The sequence below is a fragment of the Mesoplodon densirostris genome, chromosome 16 (genome assembly GCF_025265405.1).
Source record: "Mesoplodon densirostris isolate mMesDen1 chromosome 16, mMesDen1 primary haplotype, whole genome shotgun sequence".
In the NCBI taxonomy this organism is placed as follows: domain Eukaryota; kingdom Metazoa; phylum Chordata; class Mammalia; order Artiodactyla; family Ziphiidae; genus Mesoplodon; species Mesoplodon densirostris.
The window spans coordinates 25799683-25815440 of NC_082676.1; the positions used below are offsets into that span (position 1 = coordinate 25799683).

Sequence of the window (15758 nt, forward strand, 5' to 3'; positions counted from 1 at the left end):
AATATTTCCCTTTGGGAAAAAAGAGTGTATCAAATTTAACCATGTTAAATGAAAATGTTTGTACAGTTTACCCCCATTTCATACCAAAAATGTTCTTTTAAACCTTAGCTGAGTGCTTGTTTTAAGTAAATGACAGGTATACAATGCAAACAACTCTACCTGCAATTGGGAATAAAAATGAAGTGTAAGAGAATGCTATTCACTCCCTACTACAAATAATGCATCTGAAGAAGTGAAAGTGCCGCCTTGAGAAAGATGCTTCTGAGGAAGACAGAATGTAAGAATGCAAAGTATTAGGGGAATCTAGTCCACTGGATCCTAGGGCAAGATTTATAGTGATCTTACAAGACAATGGGTGTACATAGGCCACCAGACAACTTTTTTTTATCTTTTAAAATTTTGAAATAATGATAATCATAGGAAGTTGTAAAAAATAGCAGATAGGTTCCTCTGTATCCTGCACCAAGGGTCCCCCAATGTTTATATTTTATATAATTAGAGTGCAATATCAAAAGTAGGAAACTACTATGGTAATATGTGTGTATAGTTCTATGCCATTTTATGGCATGTGTACATTCACGTTATCACCACTGAAATCAAGACCAAGAAGTATAGAAACCTTATCTACCTTTAGCCTCCCCGGTTTATAATAATAATTGTCTTAAATATTTCCTTTATATATACTGACAACCATAACAGACAAGGTTATAATTTTTGCTTCAACCATCAAACATAATTTAGACAACCCAAGAGAAGTAAAGTCTGTTGTATTTACCTATATTTTTACTCTTTCCGTTTTTCCTTCACCTATCCTGATATTTCAAGATTCCTTCTTTTATCGTTCCTTTCTGTTTCAAGAAGCTCTTTTAGCCTTTTTTTTTTTCTGGCCGCGCCCTGCGGCTTCTGGGATCTTAGTTTCCTGACCGGGGATTGAACCTGGGCTCTCGGCAGTGACAGCCTGGCACTGGACCGCCAGGGAATTCTCTAGCCATTATTTTAGTGTAGGTCTGCTGAAGACAAATTCTCTCAGCTTCACTTCATGTGAAAATACTTTGATCCTTCTACCCTTCATTCAAGAAGGATATTTTTGATAGATACAAGATTCTGGGTTGACAATATTTTCTCCCAGCACTTGACAAATATGCCACTTCCTTCTGGCATCCATGGTTACTGATGCTTTCTCTGTTGCTTTCAAGATTTGGGGGGATGGCATGAGATGTCTTTTTGTTGTCTTTTTTTTTTTTGGCCACACCACAGGGCTTGTGGGATTCCAGTTCCCTGACCAAGAATTGAACCTGGGCCCTCAGCAGTGAGAACTCGGAGTCCTAACCACTGGACGACAAGGGAATTCCTGGGATGGGATGTCTTCTTTGAGGTCTGCTCAGCCTTTTTGAATCTGTAGGCTTGGATCTTTTGTTAAATTTGGGAACTTTTCAGGCATTATTTCAGCCCCACATTCTTTCTCTCCTCCTACTGTGACTCAGATCTTTTGTTAGACGCTTTTAAATCCCTGAGGTTCTGTCCATGTTTTTTTTACTTATTTGCTGTATGTTGTTTAGATTGGGTAGTGGACTTCCCAATAAATAGACTGGGTAGTTTTCTATCATTCCAGCTTCAAGTTCACTGATTCTTTCCTCTGTTCTCTACAGTCTACTGTTGAGTCCATCACTGAGGTTTTTTTTTTTTTTTTTTTTTTTTTATTAATTTATTTATTTATTTGGCTGCATTGGGTCTTTGTTGCTGTGTGGGCTTTCTGTAGTCATTGTGAGTGGGGGTCGCTCCTCGTTGCGGTGCGCGGGCTTCTCCTTGTGGTGGCTTCTCTTGTTGGAGAGCATGGGCTTCAGGCACGCAGGCTCAGCAGTTGTGGCATGCGAGCTCAGTGGTTGTGGCACACTGTCTCTAGAGCACAGGCTCAGTAGGTGTGGCTCACGGGCTTCGTTGCTCCGCGGCATGTGGGATCTTCCAGGACCAGCGCTCGAACCTGTGTCTCCTGCATTCACAGACAGATTCTTTTTTTTTTTTTTTTTTTTTTTTCTTTTTGCGGTATGTGGGCCTCTCACTGTTGTGGCCTCTCCCGTTGCGGAGCACAGGCTCCGGACGCGCAGGCCCAGCGGCCATGGCTCACGGGCCCAGCCGCTCCGCGGCATATGGGATCCTCCCAGACCGGGGCACGAACCCGTATCCCCTGCATCGGCAGGCGGACTCTCAACCACTGCGCCACCAGGGAGGCCCCACAGACAGATTCTTATCCACTGTGCCACCAGGGAAGTCCCCATCACTGAGTTTTTAATTTCATTATTATATTTGTCAGTTCTCAACTTTCCATTTAGTTCTTCTTTATATCTTCTATTTCCTGGCTGAGGCTTTGTATTTCTTCATTTGTGTTGATAACTGCTCACTGAAGCATTTTTATGATGGCTGCTTCAAAACCCGTCACATATTTCAAACATCTGGGTCATCTTAACTGATGTTTGTTGGTTACCTTTTCTCATTCCACTTGAGATGGTCAGTTCTTGGTATGACAAGTGATTTTCTGCTGTATCCTGGATGTTTTGGGTTCTATGTTGTAAGACTCCAGATCTTATCTACATCTTCTATTTTCGAGGCATCCTCTGATAGTGTGCCATTGGGAAGAGAAGAATCTCTGATGCTGTCAGGTGGGGTATAATCCCAAGCTCCCCACTCAACTTCTGTTGATTTGTAGAAGGAAAGAGGGGTTCCCTACTGCTGGGCAAGGGTGGGAGCTCAGGCTCCCCAATAGGCCTTGTACGGGAGGGGGAAGGGTGTACATTATTGTGGTTTTTTTCCTGAGGTGTTTGACTGCCACAGAGTGATTTTTGTCCAAAAGTTTTGTATCTTGCTTGGTTGCTCCTTTCCTAGTCCTTTGGCTAGAATGAGGTGGGGTTTTTTTTTGTGGGTTTTGGTTTGTTTGCTTTTTGTCTGTGCTCATTAGTATTTCCATAATACTGGCTTCTCCAGACCACAGTCCAGGATATATGATGACAGCACAAAGCCAAGGGAACTCACTGCTGTGTACTTGAGTCTCAAGGTCACTAGCCAATCTGCCTTCTTCTCTCCATCTTTCAGGGTCTTCTTACTTTTGTTTTATACATAACGTCCATTGGTTTTTTGCTGTATTTGTCAGGAGGAATAGGAAGAAGTATACCTTTCTGTTATACCTCTGAACCAGTCTTGATATACTACATCATATTCCATTAAACTGAGGTACTGTCATTTACTCAGGCATTTATAGAACATTTAGGTGGTTCAAATTTTTTGACATTATAAATAATGTTAGTGCACATTGTTTATTATTTTCTTAGGATGAATGTCAAGGAGAGATACTGGTAGGTCAAAGGAACTGTCTAGTTTAAGGTATAAAACTACCTTCCAGAATGTGTATTCTCCAAATAAGTAGCCAGAGTACAAAACATTTACCTTTACCTTGAAGTGGAAATTGTCACGCTTGCTTCCTGGTACAGTTAAGGACCACCAGCACTTTACCTCTTCTCTTACACACCAGAAACACCAAATGCAAACAGGTGAACAAAACTCTTGCTACCTAACTGTGTGGCCTTTTCTGACTTTGCTAACGAAGTCTCCTTCACATGGAATGACTGTTCCATTTACATATGCCTGCCAAAATCTTAATGATTCCTTTCATAAATACAAGACAAAATAAGGGCTTCCCTGGTGGCACAGTGGTTAAGAATCCACCTGCCAATGCAGGGGACACGGGTTCGAGCCCTGGTCCGGGAAGATCCCACATGCTACGGAGCAACTAAGCCTGTGCACCATGACTACTGAGCCTGCACTCTAGAGCCCGTGAGCCACAACTACTAAAGCCTGCGTGCCACTACTACTGAAGCCTGCGCACTTACTGCCTGTGCTCCGAACAAGAGAAGCCATCGCAATGAGAAGCCCTTGCACCACAACGAAGAGTAGCCCCCACTAGCCACAACTAGAGAAAGTCCGTGCACAGCAAAGAAGACTCAGAGCAGCCAGAATAAATAAAGAAATAAAAACAAATCTATAAAACAAAAAAGACCAAATAAGGCTTTCACGGATACAGAAATATAATAATCTAAAGGTGTTAATTCTCCTCCAAATTGGACAATGTTTTCAACAAGATGGTAGAAAAAAAGAGAAAAAGAAAAAGGAAAAAGGAAAGTTAAGAAAAAAGAAAAAGGAAGGAAAGAAAAGGAAAAATAACGGATTGGTAAGCTCAAATGCAATACACATAAGGCAATCATTTTATCTATGAATAATGGCAGTTTTATTAATGTTTCTCCAATCCTTATATATTTTAAAAAATATTTTATTTATTTATGTATTGTTTATTTATTTTGGCTGTGCTGGGTCTTAGTTGGGGCACGTGGGATCTTTGCTGAGGCACGCAGGCTTCTTAGTTGGGCATTCGACTTTTTAGTTGTGGCATGTGGACTCTTAGTTGCAGAATGTGAACTCTTAGTTGCTGCATGCACGCAGAATCTAGTTCCCTGACCAGGGATTGAACCTGGACCCCCTGCATTGGAAGCATGGAGTCTTATCCACTGGACCACCAGGGAAGTACCTCTAATCCTTATATCTTATTTGCTAGGCTATAATATTCAGGATTACAGTGAAGAGAAAAGAGATCCTATCTGGTTCCTAATAGCAGAGGGAAAGCTTTTGAAATTTCACCACTTATCATAGGCTTGCTAAAGTGTGTTTATACATACAACTGTCATCAGATTAAGGAAGTTCCTGCTATAAGTGGTTTGCTGTTTGTTTTTGAAGAATGAATCGATATTAAATTTAACAAACATTCCTCACCTTGTAGTGTCTCTGAAAATATTTACAGTTTCAATATCAATTGCTATAGATTATATGTTTATTTTTGTTTTGTTTTGCGGTACACGGGCCTCTCACTGCTGTGGCCTCTCCTGTTGCGGAGAACAGGCTCCGGACGCGCAGGCTCAGTGGCCATGGCTCACGGGCCCAGCTGCTCCGCAGCACGTGGGATCCTGCCGGACCGGGTCACGAACCCGTGTCCCCTGCATCGGCAGGCGGACCCTCAACCACTAAGCCACAAGGGAAGTCCTAGACTATATGTTTTTGTAAGCCCTCAAAATACCTATGCTGAAACCTCATTTCCAATGTGTTGATATTTGGAAGTGAGGCCTTTGGGAGGTGGCTAGGTCATGAGGACAGAGCCCTAGTGAACGGTATTAGTGCCCTTAAAAAAAAGACACCAAGGAGCTCTCTTGCGCATTCCGCCCTGTGAGGAAACAGTAAGAAGATGGCCATCTATGAACCAGGAAGTGGGCTCTCATGAGACACCAAATCTGCTGACACCTTGATCTTGGACTTACCAACCTTCAGAACTATGAGAGATGAATATTATAAACCACCTAGTCTATGGTATTCTTTTTTTTTTTTTTTTTTTTTTGTACGCGGGCTTCTCACTGTTGTGGCCTCTCCCGTTGTGGAGCACAGGCTCCGGACACGCAGGCTCAGCGGCCATGGCTCACGGGCCTAGCCGCTCCGCGGCATGTGGGATCATTCCGGACCCGGGCACAAACCCGCGTCCCCTGCATCGGCAGGCGGACTCTCAACCACTGTACCACCAGGGAAGCCCGGTATTCTATTTTAAGAGCCTAAAAGGACTAAGACGCTGATCTGAATGAAAATCTCAGTATGTGAGATTATAAGTTGGTATAAAACTTGGGAAAACCATTTGACCTTATTTACTAAATTTATATACATGTATACCCTATGAAATCACAATTCCATTGTTCAGTGCAGTGCTTGCACACATGTACCATAAATAAAAATGCTCATTATTTGTAATGGCCCCTGTACAGAAAAGAGTTAACACAGCTGGTCTACAACTGCTAACCTTAGGAAAGCCTGCTTGCAAGGTAAAAAATTGTAACACATGCTACAGCATGGATAAACCTTGCCAACATTACGCTAAGTGAAATGAGTCAGCTACAAAAAGACAAATACTATGTGATTTCACTAATAGGAGGTACCTGGAGTAGTCAAGTAGAATGGTGGCTGACAGAAGCCGGGGAAAGAAGGAAATGGGAAATTACTGTTTAATGGCACAGAGTTACAGTTTTGAAAGATGAAAAGTTTTCTGAAGGTGGACGGTGGTGATAGTTGCACAACAATGAATATACTTAATACCACTGAATTGTACACTTAAAAATGGTTAAGATGGTAAATTTTGTGCTATATGTATTTTACCACCTCGTCATGACGACACAATTTCAAAAATTTGGAAAAAAAAAGCAACATTACCCCAAGCACAGCCATTTAACAGAGATGATTGGCTACAGCTACATATTCCTACATAGCTAGAAAAAAATTCACTTTCTCTGCGTGTGTGTGTGTGTGTGTGCACGCATGCACGCATGCAATTGAACTGTCATTTTTTTCTTTTACTCTTGAAATTAAGCAGACTCTACTTAAAGTAATTTGCTGCTGCAATTGGCATAACATTCTGATGGCTACTTTGCTTCCAATTATGTTCAAACTCATTTTGACATTTAAGGCCACTTTTATTAGTCTAGAGCCAGAAAGACTTTTCCATAATGCTCTCAAATTTGACCAATAAAGGGACCCCACTCCCACCCTAAACAAACAAACAAAAAGTTTCCCTAACAGATGGGGGTACTGTTTTTACAAACTCTGATTGATGCTAAACACTTCCTTCCATGAGTCTGGAGTTTCCTACGTGCTACGCCAAGAGTGCTTATGTGCCCAGACCCCAGGAAAAACCTTGGGCATTGAGGGTTTAATGTGGTTCCCTGGGCAGAAACATCACACATAAGTTGCTGTATTTTCACTGCTGGGGGAAGAGTGAACTCTGTGTGACCATTCACACAGGAGAAAAAGGAAGCCTATATATGGATTCCTCCAGATCCCAACTGTGTTTCTCACCTTTCTGATCCAGCTGTGTATGCTTATTATGCCTCTGTATTAAATCTTAGGGACTTCCCTGGTGTCCAGTGGTAGAGAATCCGCCTTGCAATGCAGGGGACGCAGGTTTGATCTCTTGTCAGGGAACTAAGATCCCACATGCTGCAGGACAACTAAGCGCATGTGCCACCACTACTGAGACCGTGCGCCTCATCTAAAGCCCATGTGCCACAAACTACAGAGCTCACGCGCTCTGGAAGCTGCGCACCACAACTAGAGAAGAGAAAACCTGCGTGCCACAACTAAAGAGAAGCCTGTGCACCACAATGAAGAGCCTGCATGCTGTAACGAAAGATCCCGCATGCCTCAACAAAGATCCTATGGGCCGCAACTAAGACCTGATGCAGCCAAAAAAAAAAAAAAAATCTTAGCTGTGAGCACACAAGTATACGCCAAATCCGGACAATTCTAGCAAATCTCAAGACATGGGGCTGGTACTGGGGGAACCCTGGTGCTGCCTCAACATATAAACAACTCAAATGTCCATCAGAAAGTACACACTGTGGTATATTCCTACAATGAAACATTATACAGCAACGACAATGACTCACCTACAGTTATACAAAACAACAGGGATAGAATCTCAAAGGATGAAAAAGTCATTTATTGCATTTTGCCTTGTATGAAAGTGGTTTCCTCTGTACAATACTGAGTCATCTTTTAAAGCAGCAGTTCATAAGCATTTTAGTCTCATAATCCCTCTAATTAATATGGGTTACATCTATTGATAATCACTATATCTGAAATTAAAGCTGAGAATTTAAACAATATTTGTTATTAACTCATTTCAAAATAACTGTACTTATCTCAAAAATGTAGTATACACACTTGGTGCAGCATGGTGTTGGCTGCAGTACTGAAGTTAAGCAACATTCCACAAGAGATGCAATTTGCTGCCAGAAGTGTGTTTTTCTTCAAAAAGGCAATAACTTCAAGCACTTGTGGTGGATACAGATTTTTGCTGCAACTCTGCAAATGCAGGCGAGACACTACCCTGGGACCAGCTGGCCTGTGGCCCTTGGGTGATGAGAGGGGAGTGCATTGCTGGGACACATAGGACATTTCCTACAGAGGACCACTTCTCTAAGGCTGAGAAACATAAGTAACCTATCACATACATAAAAATACAAATAGCAATTTAGACAAAATGAGGCGGGGACTTCCCTGGTGGTCCAGTGGCTAAGACTCGGTGCTCTGGATGCAGGGGGCCAGTGTTCGATCCCTCGTCACAGAACTAGATCCCACATGCTGCAACTGAGAGTTTGCATGCCACAACTAAAGACCCCGCATGCCGCAACTAAAGACCTCGCATGTCGCAACTAAAAAAAAAAAGATCCTGCATGCTTGCTGCAAGTAAAAGATCCCGCACATGGCAATGAAGATCCCATGTGCTGCAACTAAGACCTGGTGCAGCCAAATAAATAAATATTTTTAAAAAAGGGGGTGGGCCTCCCTGGTGGCGCAAGTGGTTGAGAGTCCGCCTGCCGATGCAGGGGATACGGGTTCGTGCCCCGGTCTGGGAGGATCCCATATGCCGCGGAGCGGCTGGGCCCGTGAGCCATGGCCGCTGAGCCTGCGCGTCCGGAGCCTGCGCGTCCGGAGCCTGTGCTCCGCAACGGGGGAGGCCACAACAGTGAGAGGCCCGCATACCGCAAAAAAAAAAAAAAAAAAAAAAAAAAAAAAAGGGGGTGACAGAGGAATGTTTCAGACAAAGGAACAAGATAAAACCCCAGAAGAAGAACCAGTGATGTGGAGATAGGCAATCTACCCGAGAAAGAGTTGAGTAATGATCATAAAGATGATCACAGGACGTGGGAGGAAAATGGATGGAGAGCAATAAACTAGCAGTTTTAACAAAGAATTAGAAAATATAAAGAACAACCAAACAGAAGTGAAGAATATAATGACGGAAATGAAAAATACACTAGAAGGAATCAACAGTAGACTAAACGAGGCAGAATTATGGATCAGTGAGCTGAAACACAGAATAGTGGAAATCACTGCCATCAAAGAGAAAAAAGAATGAAAAGAAATGAAGACAGTGTAAGAGACCTCTGGAACAACATCAAGCACACTAATGTTTGCATTATAGGGGACCCAGAAGGAGTAGAGAAAGAGAGAAAGGGCCCGAGAAAATATGTGAAGAGATAATAGCTGTTAACTTCCCTCTCCTGGGAAAGGAAATAGTCACCCAAGTCCAGGAGGTACAGAGTCCCATACAGCAGCAGTCCCCAACCTTTTGGGCACCATGGACTGGTTTCATGGAAGATAATTTTTCCACAGGGGGTGGGGTGGAGGATGGGATGGTTCAGGCATTAATGCGAGCGATGGGGAGTGGCAGATGAAGCTTAGCTCACTCTCCCGCCACTCACCTCCTGCTGTGCGGCCCAGCTCCTAACAGGCCACGGACTGCTACTGGTCCATGGCCCAGGGGTTGGGGATCCCTGCCATACAAGACTAACCTGCAGAGAAACACACCAAGACACACTGTAATCGAAATGACAAAAATGAAAGATAAGGAGAGAATATTAAAAGCAATAAGGGAAAAGCAACAAATAACACACAAAGGAACTCCTAATAAGGCTATCAGCTGATTTGTTTCAGCAGAAACTCTCCAGACCAGAAGGGAGTGGCACAATACAATTAAAGTGATGAAAGAGAAAAATCTACAACCAAGAATACTCTACCCAGCAAGGCTCTCATTCAGATTTGGTGGAGAAATCAAAAGCTTAACAGACAAGCAAAAGCTGAAAGGATTCAGCACTCTAAACCAGCTTTATGACAAATGCTAAGGGAACTTCTCTAGGCAGAAAAGAAAAGGCCACAATTAGAAACAAGAAAATTATGAAATGGAAAAGCTTACTGGTAAAGGCAAATATATAATAAAGGTAGGAACTCATCCATATACAAAGCTACTGGGGAGGTAGTTAAAAGATAAAAGTAGTAAAATTTCTGTATCCACAATAAGCAGTTAAGAAACATACAAAATGGACTTCCCTGGTGACACAGTAGTTAAGAATCTGCCTGTCAAAGCAGGGAACATGGGTTCAAGCCCTGGTCCGGATGATCCCACAGGCCACAGAGCAACTAAACCCATGCGCCACAACTACTGAGCCTGCGCTCTAGAGCCCGCAAGCGACAACTACTGAGCCGTGTGCCACAACTACTGAAGCCGCACGCCTAGAGCCTGTGCTCCGCAACAAGAGAAGCCACCACAATGAGGAGACCGTGCACTGTAACTACGAGTAAGCCCTGCTCACCACAACTGGAGAAAGCCCACGCGCAGTAACAAAGAGCCAATGCAGCCAAAAATAAATAAATAAAATAAATTTTTAAAAAGAAAAGGAACACACAGAACAATTAGATGTAAAATATAATATCAAAAACAATAATCTTAAGGGGAACAGAGTACAAATGCAGGGTATCTAAAACCCATTTGAAAGTAAGAGATCAGCAACTTAACACAAGCATGTATATATATATATAGGCTGCTATACAAAAACCTGCTCTACAAAAACCTATATATACAGGCTGCTCTACAAAATCTATAAGAAGTATACATACAAAAAAGAAATAGGAATGCAAACACAACACTAAAGATAGTCATCAAATCACAGAAGAGAACAAAAGAAGAAAGGTGAAAAATAGACCTACAAAACCAAATCCAAAACAATTAACAAAATGGCAATACGTACATGCATAACAGTAATTACTCTAAATGTAAATGGACTAAATGCTCCAACCAAAAGACAGACTGCTGAATGGATACAAAAACAGGACCCATATATACATGCTGCCTACAAGAGGCTCACTTCAGATTTCGAGACAAATACAGACTGAAAGTGAGGAGATAGGAAGAGGTATTCCATGCAAATGGAAATCAAAAGAAAGTTGGAGTAGCAATAGTCATATCAGACAAGAGAGACTTTAAAATAAAGACTGTGGGGACTTCCCTGGTGTTGCAGTGGAAGACTCCGCGCTCACAATGCAGGAGGCCTGGGTTCGATCCCTCGTCAGGGAACTAGATCCCACATGCATGCCGCAATGAAGAGTTTGCATGCCACAACTAAGAAGCCACCAAGCCGCAACTAAGGAACATACCTGCTGCAACTAAGAACTGGTGCAACCAAATAAATAAACAAATAAATATATAAAAATTTCTTTAAAAGAACGAAAAAGGCTATGACTGGGAATTCCCTAGTGGTCCAGTAATTAGGACTCTGTGCTCTCACTGCCGAGGGCCTGGGTTCAATCTTTGGTCGAGGAACTAAAATCCCACAAGCTAAGGAGCGTGGCCAAAAAAACCCAAACAAACAAACATAATGATCAAAGGATCAATCCAAGAAGAAGATAGAACAATTGTAAATACATATGCACACAACATAGGAGCACCTCAATTTATAAGGCAAATGTTAACAGACATAAAAGGAGAAACTGATGGTAACACAATAATAGTGGGGAACTTTAATACCCCATTTACATCAATGGACAGATCATCCAGACAGAAAATCAGTAAGGAAACACAGGCCTTAAATGACACATTAGACCAGATGGACTTAAGTGATATTTATAGGGCATTCCATCTGAAAGCAGCAGGATACAAATTCTTTTCACATGTAAATGGCACATTCTCCAGGACAGATCACATGATGGGCAAGAAATTGGTAAATTTAAGAAAACTGAAATCATATCAAGCATCTTTTAAAACACAAACACTTGGAGGCTAAACAACATGCTACTGAACAACCAATGGATCACTGAAGGAATCAAAGAGGAAATAAAAAATACCTAGAGACAAATGAAAATGAAAACACAACAATCCAAAACCCATGGGACACAGCAAAAGCAGTTCTAAGAGGGAAGTTTATAGTGATACTAGTTTACCTCAGGAAACATGAAAAATCTCAAATGAACCACCTAAACTTATACCTAAAGCAACTAGAGAAGAACAAACAAAACCCAAAGTTAGTAGAAGGAAAGAAATCATAAAGATCACAGCAGAAATAAATGAAGTAGAGACTAAAAAAAAAAAAAAAAAGAAAAGAAAACATCAATGAAACTAAAAACTGGTTCTCTGAAAAGATAACCAGAATTGATAAACCTCATCAAGTAAAAAAAGGGAGAGGGCCCAAATCAATAAAATCAGAAAAGGAGAAGTTACAACTGGCACCACTGAAACACAAAGGATGTTAAGAGACTACTAGGAGCAGCTATATACCAATAAAATGGACAACCTAGAAGAAATGGACAAATTCTTAGAAATGTACAATCTGCCAAGACTGAACCAGGAAGAAACAGAAAATATGAACAGGCCAATTACCAGTAATGAAATTAAATAAGCAACCTGGGATCTCCCCAGTGGCGCAGTGGTTAAAAATCTGCCTGCCAATGCAGGGGACATGGGCTCGATCCCTGGTCCAGTAAGATCCCACATGCCGCAGAGCAACTAAGCCAGTGAGCCACAACTACAGAGTTTGTGCTCTAGAGCCTGTGAGCCACAACTACTGAAGCCCGCATGCTCTAGGGACCGTGCTCTGCAACAAGGGAAGCCACCACGATGAGAAACCTGTACACCGCAACAAAGAGTAGCCCCCACTTGCCACAACTAGCGAAAGCCCGCACGCAGCAACAAAGACCCAACACAGCCAAAAATAAATAAAATTAAAAAAAAAGAAATTAAATAAGCAACTTAAAAACTCCCAACAAACAAAAGTCCAAGACCAGATGGCTTCACAGGTGAATTATACCAAACATTTAAAGAAGAGTTAATACCTATCCTTCTGAAACTATTCCAATAAATGGCAGAGGGAGGAACACTTCCGAACTCATTCTATGAGGTCACAATCACCCTGATAAAGATATTACAAAAAAAAGAGAAAATTACAGGCCAATACCACTGATGAACACAGATGCAAAAATCCTCAACAAAATACTAGCAAACAGAATCCAACAATACATTAAAAGGATTATACACCATGATCACCACAAATTAATCAATGTTATACACCCATTAACAAACTGAAGAATGAAAACTATATGATCATCTCAACAGACGCAGAAAAAGCTTCTGATAAAATTCAACACCGATTTATGATAAAAAACTCTTCAGAAAGTGGGCAAAGAGAGAACCTACTTAGCATAATAAAGGCCATATATGACAAACCGACACCTAACAGCATACTCAAGGGTGAAAAGCTGAAAGCATTTCCTCTAAGATCAGGAACAAGACAAGGATTCCCACTCTTGTCATTTTTATTCAACATAGTTTTGGAAGTCCCAGCCACAGCAATCAGAGAAGAAAAAAAAAAGAAAGGAATCCAATCTGGAAAATTAAAAGCAACACCATCACTGTTTGCAGACGACATTTTGCTACATACAGAAAATCCTAAGGATGCTACCAGAAAAATACTAGAGCTCATCAATGAAGTCAATAAAGTTGCAGGATACAAAATTAATATACAGAAATCTGTTGCATTTCTATACACTAACAACAAAATATCAGAAAGAGAAATTAAGGAAACAATCCCAGTTAACACTGCATCAAAAAGAATAAAATACCTAGGAATAAATGTACCTAAGGAGGGAAAATACCTGTACCCCAAAACTATAAGACACTGATGATAGAAACTGAAGATGACACAAACTGATGCAAAGATATACCTTGTTTTGGATTAGAAGAATGAATATTGTTGAAATGACCATACTACCCAAGGAAATCTACAGATTCAATGCAATCCCTATCAAATCACCAATGGCATTTTTCACAGAAGTGGAACAAAAAACTTTTTAATGTGTGTGGAAACACAGAAGATCCCGAATAGCCAAAAGAATCTTGAGAAAAAACACTGCTAGAGGAATCACACTCCCTAACTTGACTCTACTACAAAGCTACAGTAATCAAAAAAGTATGGTACTCGCACAGAAACAGACACACAGATCAATGGAAAAGGATAGAAAGCCCAGAAATAAACCCATGCACTTATGCTCAATTAATCTACAACAAAGGAGGCAAGAATATACAACGCAGAAAAGACAGTCTCTTCAATAAGTGGTGCTGGGAAAACTGGACAGCTATATGTAAAAGAATGAAATTAGAACATTCTCTAACACCATACAGAAAAATAAACCCAAAATGGATTAAAGACCTAAATATAAGACTGGATACTGTAAAACTCCTAGAGGAAAACATAGGCAGAACACTCTTTGACGTAAATCACAGCAATATTTTTTTGGATCCATCTCTTAGAGTAAGGAAATAAAAAAATAAATCAACAAATGGGATCTAATTAAACTTAAAAGCTTTTGCCCAGCAAAGGAATCCATATACAAAATGAAAAGACAATCTACAGGCTGGGAGAAAACACTTGCAAACAATGCAACTGACAAGAGATTAATCTCCAAAATATACAAACAGCTCATATAGCTGAATATCAAAAAACAAATAACCCAATTAAAAAAAAGTAGGCAGAAGAACAAAATAGACATTTCTCCAAAGAAGATGGCCAACAGGCACATGAAAAGATGCTCAACACTGATAATTACTAGAGAAATGCAAATCAAAATTACAATGAGGTACCATCTCACGCTGGTCAGAATGGCCATCATTAAGAAGTCTCCAAATAATAAATGCTGGAGAGGGTATGGAGAAAAAGGAAACCTGCTTTTTCTTTGACATTCCCACTGTTGGTGGGAATGTAAATTGGTGCAGCCACTATGGAGAAAAGTATGGAGTTTGCTCAAAAAGCTAAAAATAGAGTTGTCATATGCTCCTGAGCATATATCTGGACAAAGCTATAATTTGAAAAGATACATGCACACCTATGTTCACAGCAGCAGTATTTACAAGAGCCAAGACATGGAAACAACCTAAATGTCCATTGACAGATGAATGGATAAAGAAGATGCAGCATATACACAATGGAATATTACTAAGTCATAAAAAAGAATGAAATAATGCCATTTGCAACAACATAGATGCATCTAGAAAGAGATTATCATACTAAGTGAAGTAAGTCAGGCAGAGAAAGACAAATAGCATATGATATCACTGAAATTTTTTTCTTTTTTTGGCTGTGTGGCGCAGCTTGCAGAATCTTAGTTCCCCAACCAGGGATTGAACCATGGCCCACAGCAGTGAAAGCACAGAGTCCTAACCACTGGACTGCCAGGGAATTCCAATTATCACTTAAATGTTGACCCTAAAAAAATGATATAAATGAATTGGTTTACAAAACAGAAATAACTCACGGGCATAGAAAACAAACTATGGTTACCAAAAGGGAAAGTGGGGAAGGAATAAATTAGGAATTTGGGATTAACAGGTACACACTACTATGTATAAAATAGATACACAACAAGGACCTGCCTGCTCTATAGCACAGGGAACTAGATTCAGTACCTTGTAATAACCTATAATGGAAAAGAATCTGAAAAAGAATATAACTGAATCACTTTGCGGTACACCTGAAACTAACACAACATTGTAAATTAACTATCCTTCAATTTTAAAAAATGGTTAAAAATTGTAGTAAGGAGAACGGCACTGTTTGTACAGTTTTGCAAATCTCTCTGCTATCTAGCTTAAGAAAAGAGAGCTGGATTCTCCTAATCTGCTTCTGCATTTAACCTGTTTCAACATCCTATGTCATGCAGCCTCTAGAAAATTCCACAATACAGTCATGAGAGAATAAGAGTCAAAAGGCAAGTAACATTTTAGTATTATTATGAAAATGTTTTTGACCTCCTGGACTTCCAAAAAGGGTCTCGAGAAATCCTAGGGGTCCCGAATT

At 40.7% G+C, this 15758-nt stretch overlaps 1 protein-coding gene and 1 non-coding gene across 2 annotated transcripts in view; both read right to left on the bottom strand.

The window, feature by feature from the left end:
- Positions 1-15758, bottom strand: part of LOC132476912 (protein CBFA2T2-like) — a 38865-nt gene that overhangs the window by 18567 nt on the left and 4540 nt on the right. The window lies entirely within an intron of this gene.
- TRNAW-CCA (transfer RNA tryptophan (anticodon CCA)) lies at positions 4496-4568 on the bottom strand. The gene has a single exon. It is a non-coding gene; the product is annotated as a tRNA-Trp (tRNA).